Consider the following 13,666-nt stretch of genomic DNA (forward strand, 5'->3'; position numbering starts at 1 on the left):
CAATGCAAAAGCTCATTGAACATAATTTTATTACCAACACTATCTGTTTACAAATTAGTCATATTACTTGTGTTGTGGTAATTAATGAGAAAGTTCATTTATTTTATTTATCTGTTTATTACTCAGATAAAACTAGAGGAAGAAGAGTTTTTATATATTTATTAACAAAAGTGTCTGTCCTTTTTATATGAGTGGCAACATTGGGAAGAGAATTGTAAGCAATTTTATGATTAAAACCTACAATTTGCTTTTCTTAAATTTAATTTGTAAGTTGCATCAATGGCTCAGCTGGTCATTAAATACAGTGGAATTGCATAATAAAAATACAATTCAATTGAACTTACTCTGAATTTTAAATGAGAAATAGAAATTTTTCTGCCAAATTTTCAAATTTACTTTACAATTAGCCAAACCCCTGTACCATGTGACAAGCATCAGCTAATCAGAGAATCTTATACATACTGTATACACTGTGAAATCTTGCACATGCTCAGTGGCAGGCTGTGCCTCAGAAAGTGTGTATACAAAAAGACTGTGCATAATCTGATAATAAAAGTAAATTGGAATGTTTCTTACAACTGCATGCTCTTTCTCTTTCATGAAACTAAAAAAACAAAGAAGAAAAAAAAAATTTCAAGTAAAAAATGACACAATCCAAAGATATTTGTGCCTGCCCCTTACCACAATGCAAGTTGCAAGTTCAGCTCCATTATAGTCAATGGGGCTGCATCAAATATATCTTGAAGCTGCTCCCTTCTTGCCACTTAAAGGGCTAGATTTTTCTTTGCATAAATGTTTTGTAGAGTATCCATTTATATAGCCCATCTGGGAGTGTTTTTGCAACAATGTATCGTTTTGCTTATTTTTTTATAACATAGTGCTGATTTTCAGACTCCTAACCAAGCCCCACAGTGTCAGATGTAGACGGAAGTTTACAGACTCCTGCTTGCTCCTGTTTGTGTAAAATGTCTTTCCAATGCAGTGGTGGTGGTGGGGGGTCTGCTCTTCCTGATTTCCCAGCCCCTTTCACTGGGTGTCCCAGCCTAACCTCATCAAGAGTGTTAAACTGGGAGCTTCTAAGTAAGTTTTTAAAGGTTTTATGAAAATTGGTGTACACTGTCCCTTTAAAAAGTGTTTCACTGTAAAGCATACCAGCATCACAAAATCACTTTTAAAGCCTTAAAAAATGAACAAATCTAAAAAGGGAAAAATACACTCACTATAAAACAGACTACACTAACATATAAAAAAAAAAAAACAGCAAGACTCATAAGTGAAATGTAACACTTGGTCGAGGTTTAGGTTAAATAACTCTGATCATACCACTGGAAACTTGCAGTCAGATGCACATTTTGTCCAAGACTTTTACATTTACTGTATTTCAAATGTTTTTTTGAAGTTGTTGCAGTTGTGTTTTATCCAATTAGCAAGGAGGGGGGGTAGACAGAGTGGTACAGTCCTTGAAAACCAATACACTTACCCTAATGGGGAAACAACTGGGGGGATAATGGGCTCCCAACATATGGTGATTCCTCAAAGGACAGTTATGAGCTTTAAATTCAGGCAGTTGATAATAATTCTCATTGCTCCCATCATTTTACACTGATCACCATGTGTACATAGACAGTTACCGTATTGCAACTTTCAACTTCTTTCAAAATTACAACATTGAGCTGATATAAAAGAAAAAATCACACAATAAGGCTTACTTTTAAAGGGACATGAACCCCAATTTTTTTTTCTTTCATGGTTCAAATAGTGCATACAATTTTACACATCTATTTAATTTACTTCTATTTGCTTATTTCTCTTGGTATCTAAACATATCTAGGTAGTATCACGAACTGGGAGCTAGCTGCTGATTGGTGGCTTGTAGCTGCTCATATATACATTTTTCATTGGGTTACCAATGTGTTCAGCTAGCTCCCAGTAGTGCATTACTGGTCATTCAATAAAGGATACCAAGAGAATGAAGCTAAATTGATAATAGCAGTAAATTGAAAAGTTGTTTAACCCCTTAACGACCAAGGACGTACAGGGTATGTCCTACAAAAACTGTCACTTAATGACCAAGGACGTACCCTGTACAACCTCAGGGGGTTTTAAGTGGTGGAAGCGATCGTGATCGCTTCCAGCCACTTTCAAGGTATTGCAGTGATGCCTCGATATTGAGGCATCACTGCAATACCTTTTTATACCCACTGATGCAGAGAGAGCCACTCTGTGGCCCTCTCTCCATCGGCCAGCGATGGTGCCTATGGTTGATGGGTGGGAGCCATAGCAGGGAGGCGGGTGGGCGGCCCATCTGGTTGCCACCTGTCCCTTAAATTACAGAACACTTATAAGTTACACATTCTGCAGGGTGTGCAGGGAGGAATATGAATAGTGTTGTCCAGAAACACAGTACATGTTCCGCCCTGCACACCTTGCAGCATGTGTAACTCATAAGTGTCCAGGAAAACATGGCTGAGGTGGCAACCCTAGCGGCCCATCGCAGATTCACTTCCTGATCCTCTATATCCGGTGCACGCAACTGGTTGGGAGCGAGCAGGAGCGGACGGGTATGCGCGTGCGCGCGCTAGTACATTAACAAATTAACAAATTGAAGATGATGGGATGGAGGGAGAGGGAAAGGGGAGTTAATAAATGTTAAGAAAGGGATGGGGGAGGGGGAGGCTATTGAGGGGGGCAGCAACACTACAGAAAATGGGCTTTTTTGCTAAAAATAAAATAAAAAACACTTTTTTTAGCAAACTGGGTACTTGCAGACAGCTGCCAGTACTCAAGATGATGGCAAATAGGTAGAGGGGGAGGGTTAGAGAGCTGTTTGGGGGGATCAGGGAGGTTGGGGACTAAGGGGGAGATCCAACACTGCAGAATAAAAAATAAAATAAAAATGTTATATATATATAAAAAGCTTTTTATTTTACTACTTGCAGACTTTTTGCCAGTACTTAAGATGGCGGTGACAATTGTGACAGGGGGGAGGGAAGAGAGCTGCTTGAGGGGGGTCAAGGAGGGATCAGGGGGTGGGATATGTCAAGTAGGAGGCTGATCTCTACATTAAAGCTAAAATTAACCCCTTAACTGCTGGGCATAATACAAGTGTGGTGTGCAGCGGCATTTATCAGCCTTTTAATTACCAAAAAGCAATGCTAAAGCCATAAATGTCTGCTATTTCTGAACAAAGGGGATCCCAGAGAAGTATTTACAACCATTTGTGCCATAATTGCATAAGCTGTTTGTAAATAATTTCAATGAGAAACCTAAAGTTTGTGAAAAAACTATTTTTTTTTTAATTTAATCACATTTGGCAGTGAAATGGTGGCATGAAATATACCAAAATGGACCTAGATCAATACTTTGGGTTGTGTAGTAAAAAAATATATATACTGTATATACATGTGAAGGGATATTCAAGGATTCTTGACAGATATCAGTGCTACAATGTAACTATCGCTAATTTTGAAGAAAAAAAATGGTTTAGAAATAGCTACTTGTGCTTATTGCCCTATAACTCGCAGAAAAAACAAAGAACATGTAAACATTGGGTATTTTTAAACTCAGGACAAAATTTAGAAACTATTTAGCATGGGTGTTTTTTTGGTGGTTGTAGATGTGTAACAGATTTTGGGGTCAAAGTTAGAAAAAATTTGTTTTTTCATCATATTTTATAAAATTATAAGATATGATGAAAATAATTTTATCTTTAGAAAGTCCATTTAATGGCGAGAAAAAACGGTATATAATATGTGTGGGTACAGTAAATGAGTAAGAGGAAAATTACACCACAGAAATGTAAAAATAGCCCTGACAGTAAGAAAATTGAAAAATGGTCTGGTCCCTAAGGGGTTAAAAATCTGATGATCTTTCTGAGTCATGAAAAAAAAAATTGGGTTTCATGTCCCTTTAAAATGGCATGAAAACCAAAAAGTCCCATAAAGGGCTGCATAATGTGTGTGTGTGTTATCACTCGGTCATAAATTACACAGTTGTATAGATTATTTTTTTTTTTAGAATATAAAAATGTTCCTTGTAAATTTTTACGAAATATGTGTTAAAATAGCTATATATTAATAAATAATTTGCTTTTAACAATAACCCTATTCCTTTTTGTGTCAGTTGGTTTAAAACTCACAGGGTCCACCCTTAGCATTTGCAGGGTCCTGAGAAAGACAAATTGAGGGGCCTCTCAGCCCAGTGCCTTTTTTTCCCCCTACCCTTATATGCCCTGACCCCTGTATGGCTCACCCCTGTCCCAATATTCAGTTACCTAAATAAAGAATAGCACTTTATATTACACCTCCTGAGTCTATAAGCACTTAAAGGGACCTTAAACACTTGTCATTAGGGTTTTGTGTTTTTTTATTCATAATGTTTTTTTCAGTTTTTAAAATGCAAATCCCTTTTTTTTATTATAGGTGTTCTATTTTTTTTTTTTTTACATTTACATGACTTTCTGACCGCTCCATGCAGACATAGGTGTAAGTGATGTTGACAAAACCAGAAGTCTACTTATTGCTGTGAGCGTGCACACATATAGGAGATTACCTTGATGCAGCCTGGATAATAATTCATGTCACAATGTTATTATTGTTATTATTATTGACAATAGTGGAAATAGACATCTTTTATTCTATTTGTGAATGTATATATATATATATGTATTTGCATTAACCCATTGGCTGCCAAAGAGGACTGCAACGCATCTCCCAGGCTGCCAATGGGTTAACTACTTTAATGCCAGACACGCTGCCCTACAAACACCACATTCTTTGTAAACACTGGTTGAGTCTCACTGATCTAAACACCAATCTAAAGGTGTCGTTGAAGCTTTCTCTCCGCTGCACTTTTCGTCCTGATAGGTGCGCCACCTCTGAAGCTTGGTAGGAGAATCCAAGACACGCGCATCGCGCGCACTCAGTCACAGCCCCCTCACCTTCCGCACTGCCAGTAGAGTCCAGCGCGCGCTTGATTGACAAGCAAGATGTCGGTGCTGAGAGAGGCAGGAGGGGATGCAGCAACAGCAAAAGCATCAGCAGCAGCAGTCACCGGTCACCGGCTACTGCACGCTCCTGCAACAACCACCGGCAGCTACAAACGCAGCACTCTGAGGGACAACACATGTCCACAACCCCAGTCATAGGATTGAATAATATAGGCATCTGGCAGCTCCAATATAATAAAAGCAAGCACCTTTTGAAATGCAATCTCCCTACACTGAGATGCCGCACAGGTGTTGTAAACGGCTGCTATTGAAACAAATAAATCTATGAAGCTCGTTCACAAAGTTAATGAGAACGAGCTTCATAGAATCGGCAAAGACTTTACTTTGTATACACATGCGCAGAAGTGAAGAATGGAGTGCGCATTGATTCCATATGTTATCTCATAGAACGTGCATTACAACATGTCGGCCAGCACCGCATTCAGTAGGCGGTGGTTTAGGGGTAATATTGAAAATAAAAAAAAATTGTGCAGATGCTAGATAAAGACATAAAGAAAGAAATAACGTATAAAACAAAACAATGGTGTTTAGGGTCCCTTTAATAAACTTAATACAGAATGCTTATTGAACCTTTTCAAGCCCTCTCCACTGATATTTCAAGGCCCCTCAAAAGCATGGGGCCCTGGGCGAGTTCCTTGGGTGTATAAAGGCTAGGTTAGGCCTGGGGCGTGCCTAGTAGTAGGCAGTCCCCCATTATCCAATCCCAGCCTTGAAATCACATGATTGTTACATTGTCCTGTGTCTCTGTCCACAAATAGAGCTCTGGGGACGAGATTACATATACGGCGCAGGCTTCAGCGTAACTGCTTAAACCTGCATCGCCCGTAATTTCCCCTCGCATATCGGGGAATCACATAAACCCCGACGGCAGTTCATAAAGTTCCGTAAGTCGAATAAACTAGCGATGTCCAGATAATGTGCATAAATACAAATTTCTGGAGTTACCAGTGACTTACGGCACGTTAGAAACTGCCAGCGCCTAAGAAAATAAAAAAAATGTCAAATCTCCCAAAAATAAATAAACCCGACACGTAAAAACCCCTATATCCACAACCACCCACAACGCAATATGCCTAATTAAACTATTAACCCCTAATCCGCCATTCACCCACATCGCAATCTCCCTAATATATGTATTAACCCCTAACCCGCCATTCACCCACATCGCAATCTCCCTAATATATGTATTAACTCCTAACCCACCATTAACCTAATAAATCTATTAACCCCTAAACCGCCATTAACCCACATCGCAATTAACCTAATTAATCTATTAACCCCTAAACCGCCAACCCCCCACAACGCAATTAATCTAATTAAACTATTAACCCCTAATCTGCCATTAACCCACATCACAATTAACCTAATAAATCTATTAAGCACTAAACCGCCATTAACCCACATCGCAATTAACCTAATTAATATATTAACCCCTAAACCACCAAACCCCCACAACGCAAATAACCTATTTAAATGACTAAGGCCCCTAACCTAACACCCCCTAAATTAACCCCAAAATACTAAGTTACAATTATAATAAAAGTTTAAATTAATCTAAAGTTACAAAAAATAAAAAAATCTATCACTACATAAAATAATAAACCAAATGATCAAAAATTAAACCTAATCCCTATGAAAATAAAAAAGCCTCCCCAAAATAAAAACACCCCCTAATCTAAACTAAACTACCAATAGCCCTTAAAAGGGCATTTTGTAGGGCATTGCCCTAAATTAAACAGCTCTTTTGCATTAAAAAAAATACTAAGTCCCCCCTCTAACAGTAAAACCCCCCACCACCACACCCCCCAAAATAAAAAAACTAACACTAAAAAATCCTAAACTACCCATTTGTATGGGCATTGCCCTTAAAAGGGCATTCAGCTCTTTAACTGCCATTAAAAGGGCATTCAGCTCTTTTACGAAAGCCCATTAAATGCCTAAACTAAAAAAAAAAAAAAAAAAATCCTAACTCTAAGCCCCAAATAGGTACTCACCGTTACTTAAGTCCGGCGGAGAAGGTCCTCTTCCAGGTGGCAGTGAAGTCTTCTTGGAACCGGCAACATCTTCTATCTTCATTCAGAACCAAGCCATCGCGGGGCAGATATGACCGCAGAACTGAATACCGGAGACCACAGAAATTAAACCAGCGACCGTGGAGCCATGGAGCGTGGAGGATCCTCTTTGTATGATCACCGCCGTACACTGAATATTGAATGCAAGTTACACATTTAAATATGGTGTCACTTGAATTCCTATTGGCTGATTTGAATCTTCAAATTCAAATCAGCCAATAGGATGAGAGCTACTGAAATCCTATTGTTAGCTTATGGGAGTAAAAATTGCGGGCGACGGGTGAAATATACACGCTGCCTTTATATGCCGCACCGTATATGTGATACCAAAACCGCGTAAAAACCTTTACATATGTAATCTTGCCCTGGGAGTTTGTGCTATTCCTGATAGTTTCAAAATCAAAATAAACAGTTGCAAAGTAACCCTTTTCATGAAAACTGTGTTTAATGCATAATAGAAATTTGTCTGCAGTTTTCCAATAGATTAACATATGAGTAGAATCTGAATGTTATTAGAACAGATTTACACCTTCTTTGCTTGAATTGTTTTTTAATGGTAAAACTCCACCCACTACTTTCAATATTTGGAGGAGCCAATCCAAGCAAGTATGGAGAAGACAGAGCATTCCACTGTCTTTGTATTAACAAAGTCTCTAATGTATGGCTTCAACAACTGCAAATTAGGGAGCTATGTGGCAAGGTTAGACTTGTGAGTTCTTTAAAGCGCCAATAAACCTAGGAAATAATGTTATATAATTCTGCACATAGTGCGTTTTCTTCTGCTAAGTGCATCACGGGGCACGCTGTCTATTCACAGCCGGTCCGATCGTGCTATTAAAATCAATGTAGCTCGCTTCCGCTACCAGACCAGAGCGGGAGCGAGCTACATTGATTTTAATAGCGCGATCGGGCGCGCTGTGAATAGACAGCATGCCGTGATGCGCTTAGCAGAAGAAAACAGACCCGCTCAGTAGAGCCAGGAGCAGCGTTCTGTTTTCTTTGCGTGATATCTATTTAACTATTCACTTTAGAAATCTGGAGCAAAGCTAATGTTATATAATTCTGCACTATGTGCAGAATTATATAACATTATTTCCTAGGTTTACTGGCCCTTTAAGGTTTCCAGACTGGAAAATCCACAATTTTCAGACTTAAATTGCAGGAAAAAGGGGCATAATAAATAATGAAAATATATATCAAAGTTATTTTACATAATTAAGGAATTTCTATCACAATCTTAAAGTGTGTACTGTCCCTCTAAATGTGTGCTATCTGCACTTTTAGTTTATCTGTTGACAAGAGAACAGTAGGAATAATTCTGGTAACTAAAGACCTGTAAAACTGACTTCAGTAATGGCAAATTTAATAGAAACTAATAATAAAAAAAAATATTAAATTGTGTATTTTTGAAAATATTTTTTTTCAAATGTTGTCTGTCTAAAACTGAGCTGCTTCTTATACCCCCCCTCTTCAAGACATCCAATACCTGACATTTCTCTTACAGTTTGAGACTCAACACCTCAACCAATGTCTGCTGTCTTGGGGTCACATTTAACATTTAACTCACATTTACTCCACATACATCAGCAGAATTTGACCCTTCCCTCTCCAATCTGTTTTGAATGTTTCAGCTAGACTAAGTTGCCAATCTACATAGGCTGCTCTGCTCGTCCAGTTTCTACACTGGCTCCCCATATACTCCAGAATACAATTCAAATTATTACCCCTAACCTATAAAACACTTAATAGCTTTACTCCCAACTATATTTTCTCTTTTATCTCCAAATACTACCTGACACATTCTCTTCGATCAACTTCTGACTAACGCCTCTCCACTCTTGTTAACTCCATGTCCCTCACCCACCTTATGAATTCTCATATGCACCTTCTGTCCTCTGGAACTCCCTACCCCGCTCCATCACACTGTCTCCACCATTATATAGCTTCAGAAACTCTTTGAAAATACACTTATTCAGATGGCTTACCATCTCTCCTCTGCTTTTCATCCTACCCAAAATAAATCTTGAACTGCCTTGACTCACTGCTGCAACTGCAATGCACAAGACAAGCTACCACAAACCTGATGTCTTTGCACCCTCATCCTGTAGAATGCAACCTCTTTGGAGCAGGGCCCTCTTGCTCCTGTACTGGATCTGTTTAGTCTGTTTATGTTTTTGTATCTTATCTCAAACCCTTGTCATTGTAAACTCCTATCTCTACACCCAGCTCTTCAGAATTCCGTGTTGCTATGCAAATAAAAGATAAGTTCCCTCATTTATTGCAAGGCATCTAGGCCCTGGGGCAGCAAAGCATCCACAACCCATGATGCTCCCTCCATCATGCTTCACAGATGGGATGAGGTTTTTGTTGTTGTTATGCAGTGCCCTTTTAACTCCACAGATGGAAGTGTACATTTTTCCAAAAAGTTCAACTTTTGTCTTATCTATCCACCACAGCATATTTTCCCAGACAGCAGTGGTTTCATTTGTGGTGTCCTTCTGTGAACACTATTCTTGTTCAGTGTTTTCTGATAGTGAATATATGAACAAAGACTTTCACAGTCTTGAATTTTCTCCATTTGTAGACAATGAGGTCTACTTATCAAGCCGTCAACTTTTTTGAATCCGACGGCACCAATACGCTCACCTGACATCGCCTAATATCGCGGCCGTGGACCTGAATATGCTCTCCATATTTATATAAAAAGCTGTCAAAAAGCCACGCACCAAGTACGGGGCGATGAGCAGTGGACTGTTGTTAACTAACAGTCATCGATCTCGCTGCTATTCAGCTTTTTCCCAGCTTTATTTATATACTGTCACTAAACACCACCACTATACTAAACTATTTAACCCCTATCCCGGTGCTCCCGGAGCCCACCGCAACTAAATAAAGTTATTAACCCCTATCCCACTGCTCCCGGAGCCCACCGCAACTCTAATAAATGTATTAACCCCTATTCTGCCGCTCCCCGACACCGATTGGATGAAGATAGAAGATGCCGTCTGGATGAAGGCTTCTGCCCGGTTGGATGAAGACTTCTGCCAGCTTCGCTGAGAACTTCTGCTGCTTCGTTGAGGATGGATGTCGGGTCTTCAGAAATTGTAAGTGGATCTTCGGGGGTTAGTGTTAGGTTTTTTTAAGGGTTTATTGGGTGGGTTTTAATTTTAGATTAGGGTTTGGGCAAGGAAAAAGAGCTAAATGCCCTTTTAAGGGCAATGCCCATACAAATGCCCTTTTCAGGGCAATGGGGAGCTTAGGTTTTTTAGATTAGGTTTTTATTTCAGGGGTTGGTTGTGTGGGTTTTGGGTTTTATTGTTGGGGGGTTGTTTGTATTTTTATTTACAGGTAAAAGAGCTGATTTCTTTGGGGCAGTGCCCCGCAAAAGGCCCTTTTAAGGGCCATTGGTAGTTTATTTTAGGCTATGGGGGTTTTTTTATTTTGGGGGGGCTTTTTTATTTTCATAATACATTATTTAGGTGACGGCGGGGTCCGGGATAGGGGTTAATACTTTTATGTAGGTGGCGGCGGTGGCGGGGCGGCAGATTAGGGGTTAATAAGTATAATGTAGGTGACGGCGATTTAGGGGTGGAAGATTAGGGGTGTTTAGACTCGTTAGGGTGTTGTTAGGTGTAAACATAACTTTTATTCTCCCATAGGAATCAATGGGATATCGGGCAGCAGCGAACATAAATAAGCTTTTGCTGCTTTCAGACTCCCATTGATTCCTATGGCATCCGCGGCCTCCAGGGCGGCGGATTGAAAAGCAGGTACGCTGGTCCAGAATAGTGGCAAGCGTACCTGTTAGATATTTGTTAACTAGCAAAAGTAGTCAGATAGTGCCGAATTCACATTCGGAACATCTGCAATGACGTAAGCATCGATCTGTGTCGGACTGAGACCGGCGGATCATATGTTACGTCACAGATTTCAACTTTTGCCGGTATGTAGGCTTTGATAAATGAGGCGAATCAGGCTTGCCACAATTACGCTGTGGAATTCCACCGTATTTGCAGTTGACGGCCTCAATGTGTCTTACCGTGGATTGATGAACACCCAGGTCTTTAGCAAAGCTGTAGTAACCTTTTCCAGCTTTTTCCATCTCTATAATGCATCTTGCAAGGTCCTGTGAAAGTTGTTGTAATTGAGGCATGGTTCAAACTAATGTGTGTATCGGAATGAATAATGTCAGCACACACTAGAGAGCGTTCTCTTGGCATCTGCCACACAGTATCTTCCATCAGACTGCCAGATTGTGAAGCATGATTCATCACTCTAGAGAATATATATTTACACTGCTCCATAGTCCAGTAGCAGTGTGCTTTACACCAATCCATCTGATGCTTGGCATTGCGCATGTTAATGCGAGGCTTGTGTACAGCTGCTCGGTCATGGAAACTCATTTCACGAAACTGATATTTCTTCCATAGGCAGGTTGGAACTCTGTAGCAAGTGATACAACAGATAATAGGCAATATTTATGTGCTACGGGCTTCAGTACTCAGCAGCTCAGTTCTGTAAGTCTTTGTGGTCTACCACTTCTTGGCTGGGCAGTTGTAGTTCCTAGATGGTTCCACTTCACAATAATAGCATTTACAGTTGACCAGGGCTGATCTAGTAATGCAGAAATTTCACAAACTGGCAAAGGTGGTATCCTGTGACAGTACCATATTTAAAGTCACTAAGCTCTTCAGTACGACCTATTGTTCTTCCAATGTTAGTCTATGGATATATATTAAAAATAATTTTAAGGGAGCCGCTAAAAAATGAGTATCAAATTGTATGTGTATAATATAACGAAGGATAAGGATAAGTGAACCTTATAAAAAGATAGGGAATTCAGCACTCTCCACACATAAAAAACCTTGGCAAATTATTATGCCAATAGGAATACAAAATTTAACAGGTAACAAGTGTGGAAACCTGATATAAGCATGAAACAAACCTTGAAAAACCAGCATGTGTTCAAAGCACTAACAGTTTATTAATGAACAAAAATAAAGCATAATATAGAAATCAATACAAAATATCAGATGAGACGTCTCATGGGGAATATAGCATATGTGTCAATATAAACTAGCTTATGAAAACGGCTTCAAAATGGAGAAACTACAACACCTCAATCAGAGGACAACCCCAAAGTGTGTTAAAGGGATATGCTGTCATGATAATAAAAGTGAGGATCTATGTAGTTAACTCAAACGTGAAGCACCAAATAATGTAAAATAAGCAGCCAATGAAACCAGCTATGCGTACACACAAAACTTCAGTTGTTTGCGAATAACAAAGTGCAGCAAAACACTATACCAAGAGCCAGACACAACACCACAATCAGAGGGCAGTCCCAAATAGAGAGGGTTAATACTGCCTTGATATACAATGAGGATCTATGTGTTTGGCAAATAGGTATAACGTAACTGTGAATAGCATGATTTATAAACTAAACACAAATCACAAGCGGCATGAATAGTGACATGCAAAATACAAATTATTAGAATTTCCAGGTATTAAAGGAAACCCTCATTTGAGGGAGCTTAGTAATCAGACCATCCAAGTGACTGTGAAAACAATGTCCAGGCATCCACAAACGATCCAAAAACTCACAGTCTTAGGTTGATTCAGATGATGATTAACTGCTGCTTCACAATATGCACATCGAAAGTAAAGTGCAAGAAACTCCAAACAAACCAACTTTTTGAAGTTATAGCGAGTGTAATGGCGAATTCCACAGGGTAGGCGTCTCATCAAAAGAAATCAGCTGTTGCCACTGCCTACGCGCGTTTCATCCCCTTGACTGACAGGGACTTCCTCAAGGCTGACGTTATTGTAAAAAACTCGGCCATTTATATGCCATATAGAACACACCTCCAGGAAAAGATGAAAATATTTGTTGCAAACGTAAGGTATCAAAAGAAAAAATATAACAAAAAAACTTTCAATATATATACAAATATAACAATTCTAATACACTATTTATTAAATAGAAAGATAGTGCAATCGAAGACATGCAGTAACTAAATATATATAAAAGGAGATGCTGAAAGGCGAAGCTATCCCTCTGGTCACATGATTTGCAGACAAAGGAAGGAAAAAAATAAAAATTTAATTACTATCTATATAAGATAATATTTAATATGTAAATCAAAAATAAGAAAAAAACACATAGTGCTAAAGTGGGCTTAGAAATAAATGTAAAATATAGATCTAAAGAAACCCATATATTATAAATGGGGAAAAATTAGAAGTGTGGATTCGAACCCTAGACCTCAAGATAAAAATATATATATACCTAAATGGCTCAAACAGCATATTAGTCCACTAGCCTACACAGGAGATTAACCACATAAGGTGGAAGTCTCAGAGTAATAATCTTTGAAAATAATAATACAACAAAGATTAATTTTCAGGCAGGTGCTAAGAGACCAGGATGAGGATCCAATCTATAAATCATAAAACAGACCCAAAAATTGGAGAGATAAATATGACTCCAGAGAAGGGCAGCCATTAAAGGCTAGCCCAATTTGAACTTCAAGTAAAAAAGTATTAGATATCTTAGCCCAAAAGTCTATTCCACACGATTTATATT

This window comes from Bombina bombina, chromosome 1 (assembly GCF_027579735.1).
Source record: "Bombina bombina isolate aBomBom1 chromosome 1, aBomBom1.pri, whole genome shotgun sequence".
Taxonomy (NCBI): Eukaryota; Metazoa; Chordata; class Amphibia; order Anura; family Bombinatoridae; genus Bombina; species Bombina bombina.